At 36.5% G+C, this 27,169-nt stretch overlaps 1 protein-coding gene and 1 non-coding gene across 13 annotated transcripts in view; both read right to left on the bottom strand.

Moving 5' to 3' along the window:
• Window positions 1–27,169, bottom strand: part of ERC2 (ELKS/RAB6-interacting/CAST family member 2) — an 890,290-nt gene that overhangs the window by 829,300 nt on the left and 33,821 nt on the right. The window lies entirely within an intron of this gene.
• Window positions 1,806–1,909, bottom strand: LOC112484484. The gene has a single exon (XR_003048023.1). It is a non-coding gene; the product is annotated as a U6 spliceosomal RNA (small nuclear RNA).

Here is a 27,169-nt window from a genome sequence, read left to right as displayed (position 1 = left end):
GTATCCTGCTACTTACTGAATTCATTGATCAGTTCTAACAGTTTTTTGGTGGATACTTTAGGGTTCTCTATATAGAGTATCATGTCATCAGCAAATAACAAGAGTTTTACTTCTTCCTTTCCAATTCAGATGCCTTTATGTCTCTTTCTTGTCTTATTGCTGTGGCTAAGAGTTCTAATACAATGTTGAAGAGGAGTGGCAAAAGTGGGCATCCTTGTCTTGTTCCTGATCTTAAGGAAAATGCTTTTAGCCTTTCCCCATTGAATATGATGTTAGCTGTAGGTTTGTCATATATGGCCTTTATTATGTTGAGGTATGTTCCCTCTATTCCCACTTTGCAGAGAGTTTTTATCATAAAAATGGATGTTGAATTTTGTCGAACATTGCTGAATTCGGTTTGCTAATATTTTGTTAAGGATTTCTGCATCAATGTTCATAAGAGATATCAGCCTATAGTTTTCTTTTTTGTAATGTCTTTGTCTGGTTTTGAAATCAAGTTAATGGTGGCCTCATAAAAGGCGTTACGGAGCCTTCCCTCTTCTTGAATTTTTTGAAATAGTTTGAGAAAACTAGGTGATAATTCTTCTTTGAATACTTGGTAAAACTCGCCTATGAAGCTATGGTCCAGAACTTTTGTTTTTTGTGAGGTTTCTGATTACTGATTCTATTTCATTGGTGGTAATCAGTCGGTTCAGATTTTCTGTTTCTTCTCAACTTAATCTTGGGAGATTGTATGTTTCTAGGAATGTGTCCATTTCTTCCAGATTGTCCAATCTGTTGGCATATAATTGCTCATAGTATTTCTTATGATCCATTGTATTTCTGTGGAGTCCGTGGTTATTTCTCCTCTTTCATTTCTGATTTTATTTGAGTCTTCTCTTTTTCCTTGATGACTCTGGCTAAGGGTGTGTCAATTTTGTTTATCCCTTCAAAGAAACAGCTCTTGGTTTCATTAATCTTTTGTATTATTTTCCTAGACTCTATTTCATTTATTTCCGCTCTGATCTTTATTATTTCCTTCCTTCTATTCACTTTGTGTTTGTTTGCTATTCTTTTTCCAGTTCTTTTAATCATAGGAGTAGAGTGTTTATGTGTACCTTTTCTTGTTTCTTGAGGTAGGCCTGTATTGCTATGAATGTCCCGCTTAGGACTGCTTTTGCCATCCAAATTTTGAGCCATGTTTTCATTTTCATTTGTCTCTAGGTATTTTTTGATTTCTTCTTTGATTTCATTGTTAACCCATTCATTGTTTAGTAGCATGTTATTTAGCCTCGATGTGTTCATGAATCTTCCAGTTTTTTTCTTGTAGTTGATATCTAGTTTCATACCATTGTGATCAGAGAAGACGGTTGATATGATTTCAATCTTCTTAAATTTATTGAGACTTGATTTGTGTCCTAACATGTGGTCTATCCTTGAAAATGTTCCATATGCACTTGAGAAGAATGTATATTTTGCTACTTTGGAGTAAAATGCTTTGAAAATATCTATTAAATCCATCTGATTTAGTGTATCTTTTAGGCCCATTGTTTCCTTGTTTAATAGAAAATATCTATTAAATCCATCTGATTTAGTGTATCTTTTAGGCCCATTGATTCTTTGCCTGGAAGATCTGTCCATTGGTGTCAATGGGGTGTTAACGTCTCCTGCTATTGATCTCTCCTTTTATGTCAGTCAACAATTGCATTATGTATGTAAGTGCTCCTATGTTGGGTGCATACATGTTTACTAGGGTTATGTCCTCTTGATTTATCAATCCCTTTATCATTATATAATGCCCTTTTTGTCTCTTATTATAGCCTTTGAAAAATATGGAATGCTTCATGAATTTGTGTGTCATCCTTGCGCAGAGGCCATGCTAATCTTCTCTGTATCATTCCAATTTAGTATATGTGCTGCCAAAGCGAACAGCCATTCCATTTTTTAAAGCTTGGGTTGTTAGAAAAACACACACACACACACACACACACACACACACACACACACACACACACACTTTAAATGGTTTGCTTTCTTTGGCCATGCATTTAGGTACCTTTAAGAGGAATCTCTAAAGGTGCCAAGGTTAGTGAACTACCTGCCATGAATGAGACTGCTATAGAAGAAATAAGAACTTTATTTGAAGCTAAATGGCCTGAGCTACGGATCAGATAGAGTATGAGATAATTTGCTTCCTGGGGCATCCACTATAAACTTGGATCCTTCCTCAAGAGAAACTATCATGAACTAATGATAAATATAAGGTCTCAAAGTTTTCTCAGTTCTGGACAAGCAAAGAGGGAATGGAAAGAGTTGTTTATTATGAATAAACAGAAGATTCCAAAATATCTCTCAAGAGTGAACATAGCTACATAAAAATTAGAGATCCAGTGGAGATGATTAGGAAAACACTTAAGTGAACACTTACATCTATACCTTGAAGCCTCAGATTACTTGGTAGGAGACTGACTAGAGATGGAAAATCAAGAGAGACTCAAAACTTAATAACAAAAAATATGATGTCAACTTCAGAATATTCTAGATGAAATTAAATATTAACCAGAGTTAACTCAGAGTGAAACACTTCAAACGTCTTAGATTTCATTGACTCTTGTTCCTGATACAATGCTTACAGAGATCAGTTCTAATTACACCTTTCTCTTAGTTTATTTTGATAGAAAGAACTGGAATGTGCAAAGATCTCCAGAGCTACCCAAACTGGAAATTCTTCCAAATCTTCTGGAGAGCTTTTAAAAAATACAGGGTCCACCCTAGACACTCTAAATCATAATCTCTACAGGTGAAAATTGTTACCTATTTTTTGCTATATTTTAAAATTTCCCCCAGGTGATTGTGATAACTGGGGCTTGGGACTCTTGGTCCAGACCCCTACCTCTACTGGTTTTCCATGCTGGAGATACAAACATTAATAACTGGCTCCCCCAATGAACAGGGAACCACTGTGATTGGGAGACAGCTACTGCTATTAAAGATGATGAATTGCTAGACCACAGTGAAAAATGGAGAATTACATACAATGTAATGCTAATTATAAAGCAAACACTAAATACAACACTGTATGTAATTTAAGATTTTGGCCAGGTAAAATAATAGGTACAACAGAAGCTCATTCGTCTAACATGAATAGCATATAAAAGAGGTTACAACAGAGCCTGAAGCCTTTTTGATGCAAGGAGTTGCCTAGAATCACCTGTGAGAGGGATCCGGATGCTTTCAAGTGTTCTCCTGTCATAGATATACATTAGACAAAGAGGAGATCTGCCATAGACATTCACCCCTCACTATACCATCTCCAATTCAATTCGATAGCAACAGAAATTGAAAAGTACTGGTCAAAACCAATAGGTCTTTGTTTTTCTTCACAAAATAAAAAGTCTAGAGTTAGCTGGTTGCTGGCATCAGCTGTGCCACTTAACGATGCCATCCAAGACCCAGATTCTTTCACTCTTTCTTCATTCTTTCTATTTCTATCACCAGAGCAAAATGGCGACTTCAGCTCTAAGCATCATGTCCATGTTCAAAGCAGAAGGAAAGGGAAAAGGGGGAAGCTTTTCAGCTTTTCTAGAAGCCTACCTCCAGTCATTTCCTCTTAGGTCTCAGTAGTCCATAGGTTACATGACACATGATCACCCCTAACTACAAGGGTTGCTGGGAAATTAAAACTTTATCAAAGGAAATAGCATTATCTTGACTAGTTTGTATCAATCATGATTCATCTTCTGGACTTAGATATATTGCTGATCCAAACAAAATCAGTTTCTGTTATCAAGAAAGGAAGTGAGTAATAGCTGTTAGGTAGAAATAGTATCTACCAAAACTTTCCTGCCTCAATTTATAAACAAATGTCACAACAACAAAATAAATGACATGGTTTGCTTTAATTTAGTACCATAATTTTTGAAGAACTATAATGGGCCAGCCATTACACTAGTCACATCAGGGGCTCAAGCTGGAGCAGATAATGGCTCTGTCTGGAACTTACCTAATTGAGACTTACAGTCAAGCCAAGAAGATAAGGCTTGACTACAAACAACCGGAATTGAGGGATGTTAAGAAGTACAAACAGGCAAGTGTGGGATAATAGTCTTTCACCATGACAACACCATTGCCTCTAAGAATGCGTCCAAGGCGTTGAGGATGACAAGGAGATTTTATAGCCTCTCTAGTTGGGCTTTCCTTATTGCCTGAACAAAGGAGAGGCTAATAATTCCATTCCAAAGAAGAATATTATTTTCTTTTATCACCTCTTTCTTTTCCAAACGTGTCCTTGCAAGAAGTATATGATCCAGACATTAATGCTAAAGAGACACAATTGGATAAGAGGACAAAGCAAGTCCCACGTTCCAGTCTCTAGCTCTCATTTTCAACCAAGGCTCTCTGCCTGTGACTAGAATAATTTGGTGTGTAGTGAAAGTTGGAATTAACAGATGAAAATCTTATACATTTGCAGACAGATATGATTCTCACAGATGATTCCTGTTTTCATCTTCAATTCTATTCCTCCCTATCACCACTCTTTTCCTTTAAGATTTTTTTCACTGTTACATTTACATATCTAAATCCCAACTCATCATTTTTGTATTTGTGGAGCATACATTGTGGACTAAGGACTACGTTCAGCCCTGAGCATACAATGGTATCCAAGAGAATCCACAGACTCTGCCCTCAAGGAGCTTAAAGTCTAGACTTCCCATGGTTATTTCAATGTCACCCGCTCTAGAAAGCCTTCCATGATTCTTTTCCTTAGTCTACATACTCACAGTATTCTACCAACACTGTACTTTTTGGTCTGTATCATTTTCTACTTTGTATGGCACTTGTGTACATATTTCATCTTCCCTATCCATCCACAAGAAGTGTAAGCCTTCATTTATTTTTAAACCCCAACAGCACCTCACCCAATGCCTTATAGGTGGAACCCCCAAAATTTAGAAACTGAATAAAAAATACAAGAGAGAAGAAATGTTCAACCTTTAAAATCAAAACTAATTACAATTCCAGAGTCTAAAGAGATATTCAGGTAGGAAGAGAAATTTATGAAAATTGTGGGGCTGTAGAACATTCATAGAATTTGGAGATAAAGAGCACAAAAATTATAGTGCACGTATTTTAGAACTCTTTTTGTAAGGATGAACAAGGAATAGCTCACTTTCTAGTCTGACCACACTCTAAATAAATGGTAAAAAGCAAAAATATAAGCCAGTTAAGTAATAGCTGTTAGGTGGAAAGCATTGATCATGGGGAAAACTATTATGTGGGAAGAGGAAAATATATCAAGGAGTTCAGTTAACAAATGCAAGAGAAACCCTGCCAGTCAGCCAGACCTTGGGATGAGAGCCATATTTCATGGAGAAAGAGAGCAAAGTGCAGATAAAAAGCAGGTCTCCATGGAATAATCCATATCCTTTTAATCACCATGGAATAATCTGTATCCTTTTAATCACATGAGTAAGACACATGGAAGGAAGTTGACTGAGCAGTGTTCATGACCTCCAGAGCTACATACATAATATTCAGTTACCTTGACAGAGGTACCACAGTTCATGACAATGGCATAAGAATGAGAAAAGCTACCTCCAAGTAAAATGAAAACATTCCACCTCAGATGGCAGATGAGATCCATACATGGTCTTGTTAGTGCCACCTCAGGGGCTGTGCCATTGGAATATTGATATCCCAGAAAGTAGGTTGAGCCTGTGTTCTGATGTGAGCTAGCCTGTTGCTTCTTCAGCTGACTTCAGCTAGAGACAGCAGAGGTAATGAATCATGTCATTGTCTGGTCCCATCTCACTCCATCTACCCTTTGATTCTGCTGCTGGGAAGGCAATCTCAGAAATCAGGAAGCCCAGGCTGAGAACTCACAGATATCATTCTCCAGCTCTAAAAAAAAAAAAAAAGGCTCAGAGCATACAAGAAATCTGCAAGAATATGTCTTGCTCTGACCTAGGAGGGTTAGACCCATCAGATAGGAAGTTAACAACAACTAACGACAGCTCTAAAATTTCACATTCACAAAGGTTGCTAAATTTTGGTGGTTAAAGCTACAGCTGATCTGAAAGGGAGCCTAAAATAGGGCTGAAATTTTTACAATGAAAAATCATCTCAGTTAATAATTCCTTTTTCCATTCTAAACTAGTGACAGTCACGACAATAAATGGCCATGTTGAACTCAGGAAAGGAATAAAGTGTTCTTATAATGAAAAAATAATAATCCTTTTCTCAAAATCTCTCTCAACAGGATATAAAGGCCTGATTATTATTCGTTAATTAGCTTTTCCATCAGTTTTTCCACCAAGTGTATTTTACCCTCCACAAAAGATCTATCACTCAACTTTTTGGAAATCCTCCCACTGAGTTTCAGGGAAAACAATTACAACCAACTCAACACTGGGTTTCTAATAATGTTATTATTCCTATGCCAAAAATAGAATTTCATGAGTTTCTTCTCATGGCTTGCTTTTCAAACTAAACTAACTCAAGGTCACTTCCCTTTGTCCCCAACCTAAGTGATTAAGTAACGAGAATGTTATAAGCTATATTAACAATGAAAAGCAACACAGGACTGCAAATGGTAGTGGCTAGCTGGCTGGTGCACTGAGTTTAGGATTCTAAAGCTAAAACTAGGTTTAGTGGGAAAGTCTCATGATTAATTAGCGATTTCTGCTATTGGAAAAAAAATGGAGAATGGCAGCATGATATGTCATTGGGGCAATCTATATACATGCTATTTGGAAATAAGAAGAACAAATTAAGAAACGTTTTCAGTTAAACTGTTTTGTTTTTGAGATTCAACTAGTTCACATGCAACATAATCAAGAGTTCACTGACCTGGCCTGACGAAGAGGTGGCATTATCATGCAATGGAATGTAATCTACTGCTTTGGGCCTAGGTCACATCCAAGATTAGCAGGAAGTAATACTCATTAGGACCTCTCCGAATTTAGAGAAGACCATCCACTTTAAGGTTGGACTCTGACAGTCTAACAGAGCAGTGGGCAAAGACTCATAGAGGAAAAGCACTGAACTTAGAGCACCTGCTTTGGTTTCTAAATGTGACTCATGCTATGTCAGACTGACCCCTTTAGTTTTGTCATCAGTTAAATGAGGATGATGGCTCTTAAACTCATCTCAAAAGATGTTAAAACGAGAACCTAGCTGAAGCATCAGACCACAAGATACCCTGAATACCTTTCAATCTCATATATAGGAGACATTCTAAAAATTGCTAAATTAGGTTCCCAAATACCAACGTTGCAAATTATTTTCCATTGAAGGATCACCATGAAGATCAAGAGGCTGAGTTCCCTGATGTCGCCTGGATTGAAGCCACAGTGTCACTCCACCTAAGTTGCCTAGTCACAGCTTTCAATGTGCACCATTGACTACACTCCCCTCACCAGTGAGGGGATAAGAAAGAAATAATGTCAGTGATTAATTTCTGTCTAGAACTTTAGTTTATCAATCACTGACCAAGAAAAGACCCTCACATTAACCAGAGGTATTACCATCTTTCCCATTTTAGAAATAAAGAGACTGAGAAAGAGAAGGATTAAAGGAATAGGAAGTGGGGGACAGGGAGAAGGCCATAGCTTTTATTCTACATACTGTGCCATGTCTGCTGTTTAAGGTAAGCATTATCAAGTCAAGTAAGTAGGTAAACCGTGACAAGTGAATGGCAAACCCATATTCTCTGTTATCACGTAGGAAGGGATCAAAGAAAATGAGCTTTAATTATAGAGGTAGAAATTAAGGTTTCATATAAGGGAGAGTGTACTGATAAGGTAACTATGTATTGGAATGGATTACTAATGAGATTGTGGAACATCTCTCTAGGGGAGAGAAAAATGTGCCTACAATCAAATACTTTTTTTATTTGCCAAATTAAAATAGGCCTATATGCTCAGTAAACTCTCTGACATTGCTCTTAGTAATATTTTTTTTCTGGTATATCTCCTTGGGCAAGGGAAATAAAAGAAAAAAATAAACAAATGGGACTACATTAAACTAAAAAGTTTTTGCACAGCAAAGGAAACCATCAACAAAACGAAAAGACGATCTACTAATTAGAAGATATTCATCAATGTTACATCCGATAAAGGGTTAATATCCAAAATTTATAAAGAACTCATACAACTCAACATCAAAAAAAACCAAACAATCCAATTAAAAAATGAGCAGAGGACCTGAACAGGTATTTCTCTAAAGAGGACATACAGATGGCCAACAGATACACAAAAAGATGCTCACAGTCACTAATCATCAGAGAAATGCAAATTAAAACCACAATGAGATATCACCTCACACCAGTCAGAATGGCTATCATCAATAAATCAAAAAACAACAAGTGTTGGCAAGGATGTGGAGAAAATGGAACCTTCGTGCACTGTTGGTGGGATTGCAAATTGGTACAGCCACTATGGAAAACAGTTTAAAGGTTCCTCAAATAACTAAAAATAGAACTACCTTATGACCCAGCAATTGCACTTCTGGGTATTTATCCAAAAAAAAAAAAAAAAACACTAATTAGAAAAGATTTATGCACCCCTATGTTCACGGCAGCGCTATTCACAATAGCCAAGATATGGAGGCAACCTAAGTGCCCATCAATAGACAACTGGATATAGAAGTTATGGTACATATATACAATGGAATATTACTCAGTCATAAAAAATGAAATCTTACCATTTGCAATGACAATAGATGGATCCAGACAATATTATGCTAAGTGAAATAAGTCAGACAAAGGCAAATACCATATGATTTCACTTATCTGGGGAATCTAAGAAATGAAAGAAACAAGCAAAATGAAAACGAACTCATAGATACAGAGATGGTGACTGCTAGATGGAAGGGCTAGGTTAGGAGGTTGGGCAAAAAAGGTGAAGGGATTAAGAAGTACAAATTAGTAGTTACGAAACAGTCATAGAGATGTGAAGTACAGCATAGAGAATACAGTCAATAGTATTCTAATGGCTATGTATAGTGCCAGGTGGGTACTAGAGTAATTGGGGGAATCACTTTGTAAATTATATAAATGTCTAACCATTGTGCTATACACCTGAAACTAATATAAGATAAAAATAAATAGGTCTATAATGCTTAGGAAAATACATTTAAAATAAACTTCTCTGTCCCCTAGGCATCATAATATCCCAAATCACATATGATGGAAGATTAACTTTTCCATTCCATGCATGCTATTCAATTTTAAGTCAAATCAAATACTTACTGGGCACCTACTGTGTACAAAGCACAGTACAGCAGATGACAAGCTGTGCAATATATTCAAGTAAACATATTAGAATCTTGTAGTGAAAATAATAGCAAAGATGCTATCCTCTGCTAGATAAAGGTGAAGAGGCATTTTAAAGAGACAAACCATTTTAAATGTTTTAAATATCAAAATTATCAAGATGCAAGTGGATTTATCCAAGCAAAAGTATATATGCATAGATGGATAAATGGATGCCCATATAACATTGAAGGCTATCTCAACAGTTTTATTTCCTTTACAATGTTTTTTGGCCCTTAGCTGCAAGACTATCTCACATCTTTGGCTCTCTCCATCCTCAAACAAGTTAACTTCATGGAATGATTATTTCATCATAATATCTGCAACCAACAAAAGCATCTTCTATTTTCTTGGAACTTGTTACAGGACAATCTAAAAAGGAAGTGGTAGGTATGTGCACAGTGATTCAAAAATCCCTGCTCCTCTGGGGAGATGAAAAGGATTCACATCAACTCCCTTAATGAGATGCATTTTGTCCAAAGGTACCGGCACTTATTAACTTCTGTCTACCCCACTCCTTTGACCAATATACTAGAATTTACCATAGCATAACGCCTCTTTCAGGACAAACTCTTAGAATGAGAAGCTTAACTAGCTTTCCATCGGGGCAAAAAGAAAAAGAAAAATACTCCTTGAATATTTATTTTAAAGTGTCACTTAGATAAAAGAACTTTTATATAAAGTACAATAGAAAATGGCTCCAGTAAAAATGATGGTAGTTATGATGAAGGAATCTCAGTAAACAAGCCCCACCCCATATTTCTAACCTTCTCCATTCTCCTCACTGGCCACTTGCTGTGGCAGGCAAACAAAGTCCAAACAAGTTGTCAAAGCCTAGGAAGTTCTATCTGACATAGCAAGTATCCACCTCCATGATCTCCCAAAACTTTACTCCTTTTAGCCCTTTCTTGTCCACAATTCCCTTGGCGTTCCTCCCACTTGCCACTTCCTCCCTCAAGGTCTTCACACCTGCTATTTCCTTTGCCTGGAATGTTCTGTGCTTCCACCCTTCCCCAGTCATCCTTTACGTCATAGCTAGAATGTCACTCCCTCAGGGAAGCTTTTTTTGTGTCCTACACAAGTAAAGCTTCAGTTATGAGCTCCTTCCATGCCACTTAACACAATTCATTGTTTGTATAACTGTCTATTTTGGATATATCATGCTGGATTATTAGCTCTTGAAACCAAGGATTAAGTCTGTCTTTTTCACCCTTATATCCATAATAGTTAAGACAGTTTCTGGCACATAACGGAAGCTTCATATATTTATGGAATAAATGAATTAATTAAACAACTATAAAGTTCTCAAACCAAAAAAAAAAAAAAAACTTTCTCCTTTAATTATTTTCCCAAGTCGAACACGAGCCAGTTGACTGAAAGCCAGGATCAACAAACCATCAGCTACACTATCATAAATTTCTGTGAAGACCGCAAAAGTGGCACAATACAAAGTTTAGTGAGCCATCGACTGGAGTTTCTTTTTCAAGTGACAACATATTCTAAAATTGATTGTGGTGATGGTGCTCAAAGTCTGAATATACTAAAAATTACTGAATTGTATAATTTAAATTGAGTTGTATGGCATGTGACATATCTCATTAAAGCTGTGACTGAAAAAAGATGTCAGACTCTAAGCTTTAAAAATCAAAGTACTAAGATCTTAAAGTACTTTATTTCAAAACTTAAGTTCTTTAGTTGTCTTTGGATTTGGTCTTTGATTGTTAAAAGGGAAAAAGGAAGTTTTTTGAGGCTTAAGAAATTATCCAAACAGAAACTGCCGTATTTTGAATGAGACATTTGGGAAAGAATACATTTCGCCAGTGGGTTAGGATCTCTCCTTTCACATGAACTGACAGCTCACCAAAAAGGAACTTCAAATGGGTGTCAAACTAGGATGCTTACAAAAAATTAAAGAAATGTAAATTAAAATGAGATTTTTTTTTTTTTTTTTTTTTTTTTTTTAATAATTAAAAAAAAAAAAAACCAGGGATTGGAATTTTGGGTAAAGTGGTTAAATAAATTGTGGAGCTCTAAACCATGAAATATCATTGCATCATTAAAAATGCTTATAATACTGATAAAAAAAAAAACTCAGGATTGGAAAATTTGTGGTTAAAGAGAAGTTCATTCTCACAGTTGGTGGGAGTAGAAATTTGCACAACCATTTGGAGGGCAATTTAGCAAAAGCTATTAAAATTTTGCGTGTTCATACCATTTTAACTAGATATTCTCTCCTACTAGTTAAGTCTTCAGAAACGCTTGCTCTGTTGGGCAATTATTTGTAATACTGAAAAACTAGAAACAAACTCAATGTCAATGATAAGGGATTAGCTAAATAAAATAGTCTGTCCAGTCAACAGAATATTTGACAACTGATTAAAAGAATGAGGTGCTTTGACATATTCACATGGAAAAGTGTCCAAGATGTATTGTTAAACAAAAACAGGCAAGTCAGACTATATAATGTGCATTTCTAATATAAATATATCCATAGAAAAAATATGAAGGAATATACTCCATATTTAACAGTATTTATCTTAGAGTGATGAGATTTCCATTTTCTATGTTAAATTTTTCTTTTGAACTTGAATTTTTTACAATTCAAGTTTGAATTGTGTTGCTTTGCAAGCAAGAAAGGAAAAAAAAAATTTTTTAATTCTCCATTCCTTTGTTTGGCTCACCAGAGAATAGGGTGGTTAGGCAGGGGTAGAGGGAGACATCAAAGAAGGCAGAAATTACAAAACTGTCTCCAATACTAGGAAAAGTGGCAACTTTCCACCTTCCATTTTAAAAATCCACTCCCCTCCCCTTTACTTATCTATCACAGCCCTTCCTTTCTTCCTTTCTCTATTTTCAAACTTAACCATTTTCTGCTTCAGACTGCTGGTGATGAGCCAATTCTCATGTCTTCACACTCCTGTTGGAGCCCAAGATCCTAAAGACAAAAGACTCAACTGGACTTATCTTTAGGTCCTCTACAGCACAAAGAACAATGCTTGTACACAGTGTTCTGGAAAGCTTCAGTAAACATGTCAGAACCTTTAAAAAAAAATAGTATTTATTTTTTAAGTTTTTAAAATGGTTTTGGTTTTAAAATTCAGACAGTACAAAAAGATAAAAATGTCTTCCTCTCAGTCTGGATTCTCATTTCCCCAGTGCCTAGCAATGACCAGTGCCTTGTCTATTGTTTCAGAGACAGTCTATATATATACATACATTCCTATAGCTCCTTTTCTTTACACAAATGGTAACATATACTTAGTTCTATAGCTTGCTTTTTTCACTTACATAATTATGCAAATATTTCATATTGGTACATATACATCTAATTAATAATACCTTATTAATCTTGTTAAAGGTTTCCCAATATTGCATTGTATGGCTATACCGACTAACTAATTTAGCCAGTCTCTCCCTGACATACTTAATATATTATTTAGAATAAGATCTAGCTGTACTCAAGATAACAGTGTCTTAAACAAGATAAAATTGTCTTTATTAAAAAACAGTGTGGAAGTAGATAGTACAGAGCTACTCTGGGACCCTACAAAATCAGACACCCATGCCCTTGACCTCTTATTAAAGTTCTACCAGGCACCACCTCATTCCAAGTTTGCTTCATGGTCCAAGACAGCTGCTCCCACTGTAACTTCAATGTCCACATTCCAGCCAACAAAAAAAGGCGGGGAGGGAGGAGAAAGGCATGTTTCTCCCCTTAACTGCACTTCCCAAAAGCTGCAGATGCTACTTACAACTTAGTGGCATGGTCATACTTTTGTTACAAAAAAGGCTGGGAAATGTAGTCTTTACTCCAGGCAGCCATGTGCCCACCTAAATTAAGAATTCTTTTATTATAGTAAATGAGAGAAAACAGAGAATTGGAAATAATACCATCTCTACCACAGGTTTCTTCCAATCTTTCACAAATCAAACAAAACAGTAAAGAATATTCTTTTGTATGTGCATTTGTACACTTAAATAAGGGTATTTGGGACAAATTATTGTAAAAGAAATATGAGAGGTTTAGAATCTCATTCCGATTTCCTCATTTTACAGATAAGGATTCAGACTCAAAGAGATAAAGTAACTTGCCAAAAACCACATAACTAGCTCCCAGCAGAGCAGGGTTGCCAGATAGAACACAGGGCATACAACGAAATTTGAATTACAGGTAAACAAATTTTTTAGTTTAAGTATGTCACGTGTAATATTTGGGAACTACTTATACTAAATAATTATCCCTTGTTTATCTGAAGTTCAAATTTAACAGTGTCCTATATTTTTATTTGCTAATTCTGGCAACTCTACAGCAGAGCTAGGTTTAGAATTTAAATGTCTTTAATTTTTATCCTACAGTTTTTCCTCTGTACAACATAGCCATGTCAAGTGGACACTCGGGTAATAAATGAGGTAGCACCAACAAAGCATACCAATAATCCACAAAGAAAATACCTTCACACCAAATATTAGCTTTTGTAAGGACTCAGACATGCTCTTCATGTTATATGCTTAAATTAATTGAATTTTTCTATGTCATAGATGCATGGATAACAAACCAACCACTACACAGAGGTCACAGTAAATGCTACAATCTAAAAGCCATTGATCCCATGTGCTCCTACTCAAAAAAAATTAGCCATAAATCAAAGTAGACTCCCAGAGGCTGAAAGCAGGCAAATCTTGCCAGAGTTCTGGTTTATTACACATGCAAAGAACACAAGGATGGAATACAGATATGCTAAAGCATTCAGAACTTCTTTGAAATTCAGTCACTTCATAGTAATAATAATGTCTGAAGATGGGGAACCAAGCTGAAAATCTCAATTATGCCAATAAATACATTTCATTAAATTCTGTATATATGGCTTAAAAATTAAAACCTAACAAATTAGGACCTTCTCATATCCCCTCTTCCTAATTACAAATAAAGAGCTCTACAGATATTTTCATATGACAAGGTTTTACAGGTACACATACATTTTATAATAACGAAATCAAGAACCTTAGCTCTAAGCACATCTTTTCATTCTAAGTAATATACGTTATTCCCCTAAAAGAGAACTACCTTAAGACTTACCTTTCCAGAGATCTGGTCAAGATGGCAGAGTAGGAAAAGTCTGTTTGACTCCTCTCACGACCATAACAAAATTACAACTAAACTACAAAAAAATCATTATTGAAAATGACCTGAAGTCTAGCTGAACAAAAGTCCTATAAATAAGGATATATAGAAGAAGCCATGTGGAGAATAGTAGGAGGGGCAGCGATGCAGAACAGGCTGGTCCCACAATTAAAAATTGGGAGGGATATTTCAGATGTGGAGGTCTCCCCCTCCTTCCGCTGAGAAGTGAGGGGTCCCAGTCCCACACAAAATTCCTCAGCCTAGGGCTCCAGTTCTGGAAGGAAAAAAAGTCCCCATAACTTCTGGCTGTGAAAAACACTGGAGATTATGGCTGAGTGAGATAGAGGCCTGCTGGAGTCCCAGGCATTACTCTTAAAGTGCCCATGAAAGACATACTTGCTGACAGACTCATTCTGAGCTCCAGCTCTGGGGCAGCAGCTCAAAAGCTGCCAAGGACATATGGGGAGAAACTGAATTGTCTGGCTTCAGGGCAAGGGCTGGAGGGGCAGCTTTCTCCCAGACAGAAGTGCTGGCAGAGGTCATTATTCCTTGGTAGAGCCCTCCCCCCGGCCTGCATGTGCAGGCAGGGACCATATCTGAGTCTCCACCAACCAAGCTAATACCATTCACCACACCTTGGTACTCCCTGAGACTCTGCCCCAACCAATTTGCAGGCCTACTCAAGCCAATTCCAGTGGCTTTTTCATACAAATGCCCTGTCTTGGCTCATGCTGCAAACTTTCCTAAAATATCTCAAAGGTTCGCAAACCCCAAACAAGCAACATCTGGCCTCAATGTGCCCCATTCATCTTGCTAAGCAGCCCCAAGTGTAGCATTAGTGGCCGTTGGCTTGGTTTAAAGCTTAGCTGCTCCCAGGCACTTCCAAGTGCAAGTGGCAACCGCCTGCAGATCACTTTGTAGCTCATATCAAGTGGCCCTGGGCAGAGCACAGTCAACAGATGACCCTGGGCTACAACAGAGCCCCTCCCAGTAGGCCCCAGAACCAACACAACTGATGGCCGCTTCAGACCACTGAAGAGTACCACCCAATCAACTTCACAAAAGACACACCCAAAGGTCAGAGTGGGCAGGCACCAGAGCCCTGCTAAGGCAAATCCTGTTCCATAAGGTCAGTCCCTGCACAACAGCTCCTCCACTATAGTCATGGCCAGTCCTCACAACCAATCAGCCTGAGAGTCAATCCCTCATATCTCTTAGATTGACCATTGCCAACAAGACAAGTAATAACAAGTGCTGGAGAGGTTGTGGGGAAAAACGAACCCTCATACACTACTGGTGGGAATGTACATTGATACAGCCACTATGGAAAACACTATGGAGGTTCCTCAAAAAATTAAGAATAGAACTACCATATGACCCAGCAATCTCTCTTCTGGGTATCTATGCAAAATAAAAAATTGAAAACATTTTTCCATAAAGCTATATGCATTCTAATGTTCATTGCAGCATTATTCACAGTGGCCTAGACATGGCAACAAGCAAAATGTCCTTCGATAGATGAAAAGATAAAGATGTGGTGCATATATACAATAGATGCAATCAACAAAATCCGGGCTGTAGGAATTCTACAGGACAAAATACTTGGTCTCTTCAATAACTGAATATCATACGGAAAAAAGTAAATGAGATTTAAAAAACATCAACCAATTACAATGTGCGGTCCTTATTTGAATCTTGATTCAAACATATTGTTATAAAACAAAAAACAACAGAAACTATGGCACTTATGAAACAATGGAAATTTGAACACTGCCTGAATATTTAATGATATTAAAGAAGTATAGCTAATTTTCTAGTACATTTGATAATAGTATTATATTTAGAGCTTTTTTAAAAGGTCTTCCTTATCTTTTGGAGATAGAGCCTAAAATATTTACAGATGAACTAATAGGCTTGTCTGGACTCTGTCTCAAAGTAATAGAGGAAGAAAAAGTGGGTAAGGTAGGAGTGGCCACAGGTTGATAGATTGAGGAAAATGATAGGCACACAGGGTGTCATTACACTATTTTGTTTATGTTCCCGCATGTTTGAAATTCTCTCAATTTTTTTAATTTCTAGTATATGTCAAAAAATAAATAAGCAAAAGAGAAAAATATGAAAAAAATAAACAAAATAAAAATAAAAATAAATAAACTAAAATCTGAGTAGAATAGTTACAAATCTGAATAGTTAAAAATCTGAAATATGGTAATATTCCATCAAAAAAACAACCCCAATTTAAACAACCCCAATATTTCGGATCCTATTATAAACAATGCATTAATTTAGGTAAAATACTTTGTCTTGAGCATTTTTCAGAAGAAGGGTATGACTACCTGTTATGAAATAAAATGAGGAAAAATACTACAAGCTAAGATTAATTTAAACTCATTTAATTTTCCCACAAGCCAGCAATATTAAGACCTCTCTCGTAAAAGTCAATTACTATTTTCCACCAACAAATTGTAAATAAAACCCTAATGGATGATTTTGCTAATACCTATCTTTACTATGTTCATTACTTTGTGGTCCAGTTCTTAGTCTGATATCTGATTGGAACATATATTAAATATCAAAAGAGAAGAATAATTTAGTCTGATTTCGATAGAAGCAAAGAAACCTGTGCTCTGAATTTTAAAAAAAAAAAAAAAAATAGGGTGCTAATGAGAAACCTCAACAACCAGACTATAAAACAATTTTTCAGCCTTATTAGCCATTATCTTGCAAAAATAAAAATAAAATAGTAAAATAATAAAAAATAATAATACATCTGCCCTACTCTTTCTTGCCTGCTCTATCACAAAAGTCCAAATAATTTTAAATTAGACCAATGTCAACCTGGAGGTATAAAATATATAGTGCCTTTTTGCAAAGAAAGCATCAGTTCAGTCTAGGCATTCTGTGAAGTGAGTAAATTGCTCAGAAGTTGCCCTCACTTTACAAATGAAGAAACTGAGGCTCTGAAATTCACAGATTTGTCAAATGAGACAGTCAAAGAGTAGTTGACTTAAATTCAAATTTCCCAACAGCTAATCCCAATATTCACCCCTCACCCCAATGTAAACATATGCTCAGATGCACAAATATTTTCAACATAAGTTACTGTTCTGTAACCTGATTAATATTGATTTCTATCATCAACATTCTTCCACATATCAAGACCCACCTTATCATGCAAATAGTTGCAGAATATTCTATGGCAAAAAAAGTATCATAATTTATTTAGCCAATCCTTTAAACTGGATATTTAGGTTCTCTCCAATCTTTGCCTTAATTAAAAAAATGTTATAATGGATGCCTAGATATTCATATCTACATGAATCTGTCACATTATTTCTTCAGGATAAATTCTTAGAATGGCTGGTGAGTAAACGGTGTGCCCACCCTTTTCAATTCATTTAAAATATGGATTATAGCAACAAACAGCCCCCCCCTCTCCAGGAGATCTGGAGCAGCTTACACTCCCACAAACAGTGATTAGGGTCCATTTCACCACTCTGCCCACTACTGTGTATTAGCTTTCCCTCTAAATTTTGGCAATATGATAGCTGAAAATAATCTCATTACTTTAACCTAACCGTATTGTATTAGTAATAGGATTGAATATCTTGTCTTAAATTCTCCCCTCCCCTGCCCAGGAATTACCTGTGTTTTTTGCTAATTTTTCTACTCCATTGTTAATCTTTTTATTATTGATTTAGAAAAGCTCTCTATATGTTAAGGCAGGGTTCCTCCACCTCAGCATTCTTGATATTTTGGACTGGATAATTCCTTGCTATGGGGGGCTGTCCTGAGCTTTGTGGGATGTTTAGTGGAATCCCTGGCCTCTACCCACTAAATGCCAGTATCACCATATCCAGTTGTGACAAAAAAAAAAAAAAGTCTCCAGGCATTGCCACATGTTCTCTGGAGAGCAAAATAACCCCTAGCTGAGAACAACTGTTAAGAAGATTAACCCTCTGTTCTAAATACATGCTACTATCTTTGAATACTAGTTCCCCCTCCCCACCCAATGGGAGTGTCCCTTCTGCAATATTCTTTACAAATGGTTGACTTGAATACTATACTAATTTTATGTTGAACAGCTATAGTTGTTCTAAAACTCATATAACTAAAATGAAGTCTAAATCTCTTTAAGTTCCAATCATTAGTTTTAGTTATACTCTATAGAACTGCACTGTTCGATATAGTAGCCACTAGCTACATGCGACTATTTAAATTTAAATAAGTAAAATTAAATAAAATCAAAAGTTCAGTTCCTCAGCCATATTAGCCACATTTCAAGTGCTCAATAGCTACATACAGCAGGTGGCTATCATACTGGACAATGCAAATATAAAACATTCCCATCATTACACAGTGTTCCATTGGACAGAGCTGCTCTGGAACCTTGCCACTCAAAGTATGGTCCATGGACCAGCAGCATTAGCATCACCCAAAAGCTATAATATAATATAATCCATATTTTAAATGAATTGAAAATACGGAATCAGGGGCCCCATCCCCGACCCGCTGAATCAGGATCTTCATTTTAACAAGATCACCAGGTGATTTGTGTGTCCTCTAAAGTTTGAGAAGTACTGTACTGAGAATCTCAAACATCTGAAGTCAGTTATCAAATGTGCACTCATTTCACAACTCTATACTTCTCCAGGCTAAATGTCCTCAGCTTTTCATCATATGATCTAGTTTCCAAATTTCCACTGATCCAGTTCTTCATTGCCCTCTATCACCTTCCAGTCTACAAGGATAGAATGGGAGGACATGCTTCAGGAGAGGTCTGAAAATGAGACCATCACCCTCTGTGCATTATTGTGCATTACTTTCATCCTTGTTTAATAATTTCCCATCAGCCACATCACAGTAGGGGCACATAATAAACTCATGGTAAGCCTTCTCCATGGAACTTAAGTGAAGTCACACGTACCACAGAGTTTTGTGGGTGATTGCTTGAACTGATGTTCAGAAATGCACAATTATCTATACGAAATTTAATCTTGCTGACTTGTATCTTTTGGTTTCATCTATCAAGTTCTTAATGTAGCGTAATTCTTTCATCCAACTTTGTCAGAAAACTTGATGAGCATGCTTATGTTTTGCTCCAAAAACTCAAAAATCGTAAACAGAAGGAAATCCAGAATAGTAACCTAGAGTCCCATGGAGTCTTCTTTCTCCTGCCTGATATGAAAACACTCAGACTTTTGTGTATAGTTCTGACCCAGTTATTAATCCACCTAAACTGCACTGATACTTGAAATTACTTCCTAACTCCAAATGTACTGTTGCAGAAGCCAAAAGAATTTTTCCAGCAAAAAAAATTAAGATTTTATTTATAGTCTTAAAGATTAAAGACCAGCTCATTTGTCCCACATCCTCTTATTACCAATACTTTGTGACAAAAGCATGACACCCTCTTATTGATATCAAATCTCCCAAATTATGTCAACCAAAATGATTGTCTTTTCATTAAGATACATATATTCTTCTACATTGAAACAAACAAACAAAAGTATGTTAAGTGGTCTATATCAATATTTAACCTGTAGCTGTACCTGTACTTATCAATTCTCCAATGTACAAACATGGTCCCACCATAGAATATCTCATTACTTATCTCCAATGACTGAGTGTCTTAAAATCTTATAACGTTCTCCTCATTTTTACAAACACATTCCACATAAATGAATGAATGATGTACTCAATGAAGAAAAATATTAGACATATTACAATATCTGTGAGATGACCTCATATTTTATAAATCAGTTAAAATTATCTTCCATTAAATTAACTTTAAATTTTAAATTCTAATTAGATTTTAAATTCTTATAGTCCCCCTTATCCTCTTCTTTTTCTTTTTAATTAATTAATATTTTTTATGATAACATTGGTTAACGAAATCCAATAAGTTTCAGCTATACATTTTAACAGTAAGGCATACATATATTTACACTGTGTTCACCTCCCATGGTTAGATTTCTTTCTGTCACCACATATTTGACCCCTTTTACCCCGTCTACCTCTCTCCTCCCGCTCCCCTTTACCCTCTGGTAACCACTAGTCTATTGTCCATGACTATGAGTCTCTGTTTGTTTGTCTTGTTCATTTGCCCCTTATCCTCCTCTTAATCTGCTTTATTTTTTTTTGCCTCATTCCTAGAAATTCCCTATTTACGTTGCCTTCATCATGCATATTAATTGAACATATGCACTAGAGAAATATATATCCAATGACTCTTACAAGGGAGGCAACTTGGGTGATTCAAAGTTCTGCAGGATGAGATGTCCTACTTGAGGGGCTAATAATCCAGTAGAAAAGAGAACACTTGCACACAAATAATTTAGAAAGCAATATACAGATCATTCAGTATAAGTAATACAATCAATGAGCTATAAAAAGTTCAAAGGGAAAAGCTCTTGATTTATGCCTAGAAAAATTAGAAAGAAACAAAAAACTTCTCAGAGGGAACGGTATTTGTACTGGTTTGAAAGATGATAAGATTTCAAAATGTGGATACAGAGAAGATTTGAAAATGAATCCTGGCCAACCAAACAAAGGTACAGAGCAAAGGTGCAAATATAAATGGCCAAAGTAAAGGTGCATAGTGGCAAACTAGGCAGAAAAGGCCAGAGCATGAGGCTTGAACACATTTGATGATGATGACAAAGAACTGGATGAACCCACACTGGGGCAGTGGCACTGGGCAAAGTAATGTCCACACAATATCAAAGCCTGTCTATTACCAAGGTTGACTTAAGGGAAATATTAATGATTACGTGTTCATGTAGCATAAGATATAGCAATTCCCATGTCAGTAAATATTCTTTAGTTTTGAAATATCTGGATGGTATTTCACCATATGATAATATGGAGATCCTCCACTATTGGATATTTAGGTTAGTTTCCAAGTTTTGTTGATACTTAAAATAGACCAATTATGATGAACATCTTTTTGCTTTCTGTGCATAGAATTTCTAGAAGAGGAATGACTAGGTCAGAGGATAAGGATATTTTTTAGAGTCTTGACACACATTTATCAATTTCATTCCAGGAAACAGGTACCCATTTAAACCTCTAACAGCAGTATGTGGTTTTCCTCATATACGTGGCTGTGTCCACCTTGCCAAAAAAATGTGGGCTCTGGACACTTTCCCTCCTCTCCCAATGGTGTGAGGAGCCATATCAGAGAAGAGAGGGTCTACTGCACTTGGGAGATGCAAAAAGGGCCCAAGGTAGAGTAGATTTCACCTTCTCCATGTAACTGTGACTCCTCATCCAGGCTACCTTCATGGTTTTAACCTGTGCAGCCTTAGAGGACCCCAAGCTTAAAAAAGCCCAGTGCTTGGTGTAATGTCTGTCATCCAATAATTTTTGAACAAGGGTCTTGCATTTTCATTTTGCACTGAGCCCCAAAAATTCTGCAGCCAGTCTTGCTCAGACCTCAGAGTGCCTAGGAGAGTGTGATGCACCTAAGACACATTCAAAACTTCCCCCAAACAAAACAATGCTATTGTATTTATAGGAAATGGGAAGGAGAAACACCAAACTAAATTCACATTAAATGCATTTTTAAAGAGTATGCATTTTTTTCAAAGAAGTCGTTATCAAACTACCACTTAATTTTGTTACACAGATCAAGAGGACAATTAAATCAAAGTCACAGAGATTCAAAGGAGTCATGCAAAGAAAAAAAGTAAAGAAATTTTTTTAAAACCTGACAAGACCATAATTTAGACAAACACAAAATTCAAAATCAATGAGAATGCGGCTTTTTCCAAGACTATGAAATCTTCCCAGTGGGTTCTTGAACTGAATAAATGTGATTTCTGCTTGGAAATTTTCCTGAAGCCCATCTGGAAAATTAAGACAGACAGGATAAGTGTCTTTTTATTATTCTGAGCCACATAAAACAATTGGTCTCAGGAGCCAATAAAAACTATTCCAGAAGAACCCAGACTAATCCTGCTACCCTCAACAACTTTCACCAACCCCAAAATTTAGTATTCCTAGTGTGAACACTGCCCTTTTCTTAAGTTTTAGTTAAAGCTTAGAAGATCAAAAAGTACTAGAACTCTGTAGAAGAATTCACAGGGGAGGCTCTAGACTTTATCAGGCCAGAAGCATTTTTAATTTTAAGCCGAAGACCATCTACCTCTCATGTCTCATGTCACCATTCTTGAGAACATGTTCTTAAAACTGGTCTAAGATCAATTGCTTCAGAACTACATGGGGTGTTTCTTAAGAATGGTGATTTCTGGGCCCCATGCTAGGCCTTCTACATCAGTATTTCTGAATTAAATCTCCAGGACTCAGAAATCTGTTCTTTTGACTAATGTTGGGTGAGTCAATGAAAAAAAAAGAGTTTCTCACACTTCACTGTGCATACTCATCATCTGGGGATCTTGTTAAAATGTAAGTTCAGATTCACTAGATCTGGGGGGTGGGCGTTTAAGAGTCTGCAAGCTCAGAGCAGTAGTTCCTACTTTGTTTCCACATAAGAGTCACATAGAAAGCTTTTTAAAATCTCAGTTCTAGAGATGGGTCCAAGATGGTGACCTAAGTGGATGCTGAGCTCTCCCCCTCTCAAGAACACATCGAATGAATACCTATATTTAGAGCAATTCCTCCTGAAAGACAACTACAAGCCTACTGAACAGCTTCTGAACAATAAGCAAGAGATACCACATAGAGAAGGTTGGGGAAACACAAGAACTCTCCAGGAGCTAAAGGAACAATCCAAGACTAGAGGAACTGATGAGCATCACTGCCACATCCCTTGTATGTGGATAGTGGGTGGAAGCTCTATCCAGGTTCTCTGGTCAACCTATAGTGCACTGTAGCACATCCTCAGCCACACCTCCTTCCCAAGCCAGATACAGCATAAACAGAAAGGCACCATAGCCTGCATATAAGGGGTCTCTCCCCAAAGACTGATCCAGCAGGTATGGCAGGGTGCTGCTTTGTGCACCCATGGGGCTCCTCTGCCCGGAGAAAGTGTGGAGCTAGCAAAATGCTTTAGTACCCATCTGCAGGGCTGCCCTGTCTAGAAAAAGAGCAGAAATAGTGGGTCACTGCTGTACACATGGTACTGCCATGCTCAAAGAAAATGCGGAGCTAATAGGACTTTGTGGTACCCACACAAAGGGCTGCCGTGTGGAGTGAGTAGGGTACTGCTATGCATGCATACAAGACTACCCCACCTACAGAAAGGGTGCAGCTAGTTGGATGTTTAGATGTAGGTCTTCCGAGCAGCTCCATCAAGACTCTAGTCTGACAGGGAACAATGAAAGCAACAGGGCAAACACTCAGGACTACCTATGCAGAGTGAGTGGGGCATAGCCAAGCATATGAGGAGCTATGCCACCTAGAGATGGTGCAGACCTAGTAAAGTGCAGATGTGCATGCAGGTAGGACTGCCCCCACCCAGAGGGGGCAGAGCTGGAGGGGCGTTGAGATGCAAGCAACCACACAAAGCAAACCTTCCCAGAACCTGTTTTGACAATAGACAGTTAAAGCAATAGGGCCCATCCTGAGCACACAGAGCAGCCCTGTCTACACCAAACAGGCTCACCCATATTAGAAGGGCAAGGAAGCATGCATATACCAGGCTGCCCCACTCAGAACCCACCCTTTCGGGTCAGGCAATAAACCAGGCACTGCACGCATCTGCTCCAACGACAATCAGCTTGCAAAAACTATTCAATACACAGTCTACACATAGACCAGTTTTTCAAGACTAGAAGAGAGCTATTCCATCCAACTCATAGGAACAAACACAGAAAGTCGAACAAAATGAGGAGACAAAAGAATATGCCCCAAACAAAGGAACAAAAAAAAAAACCTCCAGAGGAAAACACTGATAAAACAGAGATAAATAATTTGTCTAACAAAGAATTCAAAGAAACAATCATAAAGATGCTCAACAAACTTGAGAGTAGAATACAGTAACTCAGAGAGCACTTCAACAAAGAGATAGGAAATGTAATAAACCAATCATAGATGAAGAATATAATAACTGAAATTAAGAATACATTAGAACGAATGCACAGCAGATTAAGTAATACGGAAAAATGGATTAGCAACCTGGAAGATAGAATAGTGGAAATCAGAATAGCAAAATGATAAAGATTTTAAAAGATTAAGATAATATAAGAGATCTCTGGGATAACATCAAGCGCCCTAAACATTAGCATTATAGGGATTCCAGAAGAAGAGCAAAAGGGGCAGAAAGAATATTTGAAGAAATAAATGCTGAAAGCTTGCCTAATCTGGGGAGGTAAACAGAAATCCAGGCACAGGAAGCACAGAGTCCCAAACAAGGTGAACCAAAGAGAACCACACCAAGACATATTGTAATTAAAGTGGCAAAAAAGAAAGAGACTATTTTAAAAGCAACAAGAATGAAACAACAAGTCACGGACAAGGAAACCCCATAAATGGACTAAATGCACCTATCAAAAGACATAGGGTGGCAAAATAGATTTTTAAAAATGACCCGTCTACATGCTGTTTACAAGAGACTTTATATCGAAAGACACACAGACACTGAAAGTGAAGGGATGAAAAAAGACATTCCATGCAAACAGAAATTAAAAGAAAGCTGGTGTAGCAATATTCATATAAGACAAAATAGACTTTAAAACAAAGAATGTAAAAAGAGACAAAAGAGATTACATAACTTTAAAGGGGGCGATCCATAAAGAAGACATAACTACTGTAAATATCTATGCACCCAACATAGAAACACCCAAGTATACAGAACTGTTAATGGACATAAAGGCAGTAATTAACAGTAATAATATAGTAGTTCGGGACTTTAATAATCCATTTACCTGAATGGATAGATCATCCAGACAGAAAATTAATAAGGAAACAATGGCCTTAAATGCCATATTAGACCAGTTTAACTTAATAGACGATAGAGCATTTCATCCAAAACCTACAGATTACACATTTTTCTCAAGTGCACATGGAACATTTTCCAGGATATATAACATACTAGCCCACAAAACAAGCCTCAATAAATTCAGGAAGACTGAAATTATATCAAGCATATTTTCTGACCACAATGGCATGAAACTAAAATTAACCAGAGAAAGTAAGCTGGAAAAAAAAAAAAATACATAGAGATTAAACAATATGCTTCTAAACCAATGGATCAAAGAGGAAATCAAAAACTACCTTGAGACAAACAAAAATGAAAATACAACCTTCCAAAATTTATGGGATGCAGCAAAAGCAATTTAAGAGGAAAATTTATAGCTACACAGGCCTACCTCAAGAAGCAGGGAAAATCCTAAATAAACAATCTAAATTTACACCTAAAGAAACTGGAAAAAAAAAGGAACAAACAAAATCCAAAGTAGAAGGAAGGAAATAATAAAGATCAGAGTGAAAACAAATAGAATAGAAAATAGAACAATAGAAAAGATAAATGAAACTAAGAGCTAGTTCTTTAAAAGGATAAATAAAACTGACAAGTCTCTAGCAAGACTCATTAAGCAAAAAAGAGAGATAATACAAATGAATAAAATCAGGACTGAAAGTGGAGAGATTACAACTGACACCACAGAAATGCAAAGGATCATTGAAGAATGTTATGAACAATTATATGCCAACAAACTGGAAAATCTAGAAGAAATGAATAGATTTCTAGAAACATACAATCTTCCAAGACTAAACCAAGAGGAAACCAAGAATCTGAACAGACCAATTACTAGCAATGAAATTGAAGTAGTAATCAAAAAACCCCCCAACAAACAAAAGCCCAGGAACAGAGAGCTTCACATGTGAATTCTACCAAACATTTAAAGAATTAGTACCTATCCTTCTCAAACTATTTCAAAATATTGAAGAGGAAGACACGATTCCAAACTCATTCTATGAGGCCAGCATTACTCTGATACCAAAACCAGATAAAGACACTACAAAAAAAGAATTACAAGTCAATATCCCTGATGAACATATATACCAAAATTCTCAACGAAATCCTAACAACTCAAGTAGAAAACCAGAAGAGAGAAGGAGCAATTAGGTGGATCATTTTGTAAACTAAATAAATGTCTAACTAATGTACTGTATAGTTGAAACTGATTTTTAAAAAAAAGAGAGACAAAAAAAAATACTAGCAACTCAAATTAAAAGTATTATACACCATGATCAACTAAGATTTATACCAGAGATGCGAAGCTGGTTCAACATCCACAAAAGTTAATTTAATCTATCACATCAGTAAAACCAAGAATAAGAATCTTTTGATCATATCAATAGATGCAGAAAGCATTTTACAAAATTCAACATCCATTTATGATAAAAATTCTCAACAAAGTGGGTATAGAAGGAATTCATCTCAACTTGATAAAGGCTATATATGACAAGCCCACAGCTAACATCATACTCGACAATGAAAAGCTGAAAGCTTTTCCTCTAAGATCAGTAACAAGACAAAGATGCCCACCCTCACCACTATAATTCAATATAGTATTGGAAGTCCTAGCCACAACAATCAGACAAGAAAAAATAAATAAAAGGCATTCAAATTGGAAATGAAGAAGTAAAACTGTCACTATTTGCAGATGACATGATACTATGATATGAAAACCCAAAAGAATCCACCAAAATAATAGAATTAATAAAAGAATTCAGTAAAGTAGCAAGATACATAGTTAATATACAGAAACCCATCATGTTCCTACACACTAATAAGAACAATCAAAAGAAGAAAACAATACCATTTACAATTGCATCAAGAAGAATAA

This window comes from Pteropus alecto, unplaced genomic scaffold (assembly GCF_000325575.1).
Source record: "Pteropus alecto unplaced genomic scaffold, ASM32557v1 scaffold75, whole genome shotgun sequence".
Lineage (NCBI taxonomy): Eukaryota > Metazoa > Chordata > Mammalia > Chiroptera > Pteropodidae > Pteropus > Pteropus alecto.
The sequence above is the reverse complement of the archived record's forward strand: the minus strand, read 5'-3'. Positions and strand labels throughout refer to the sequence as shown.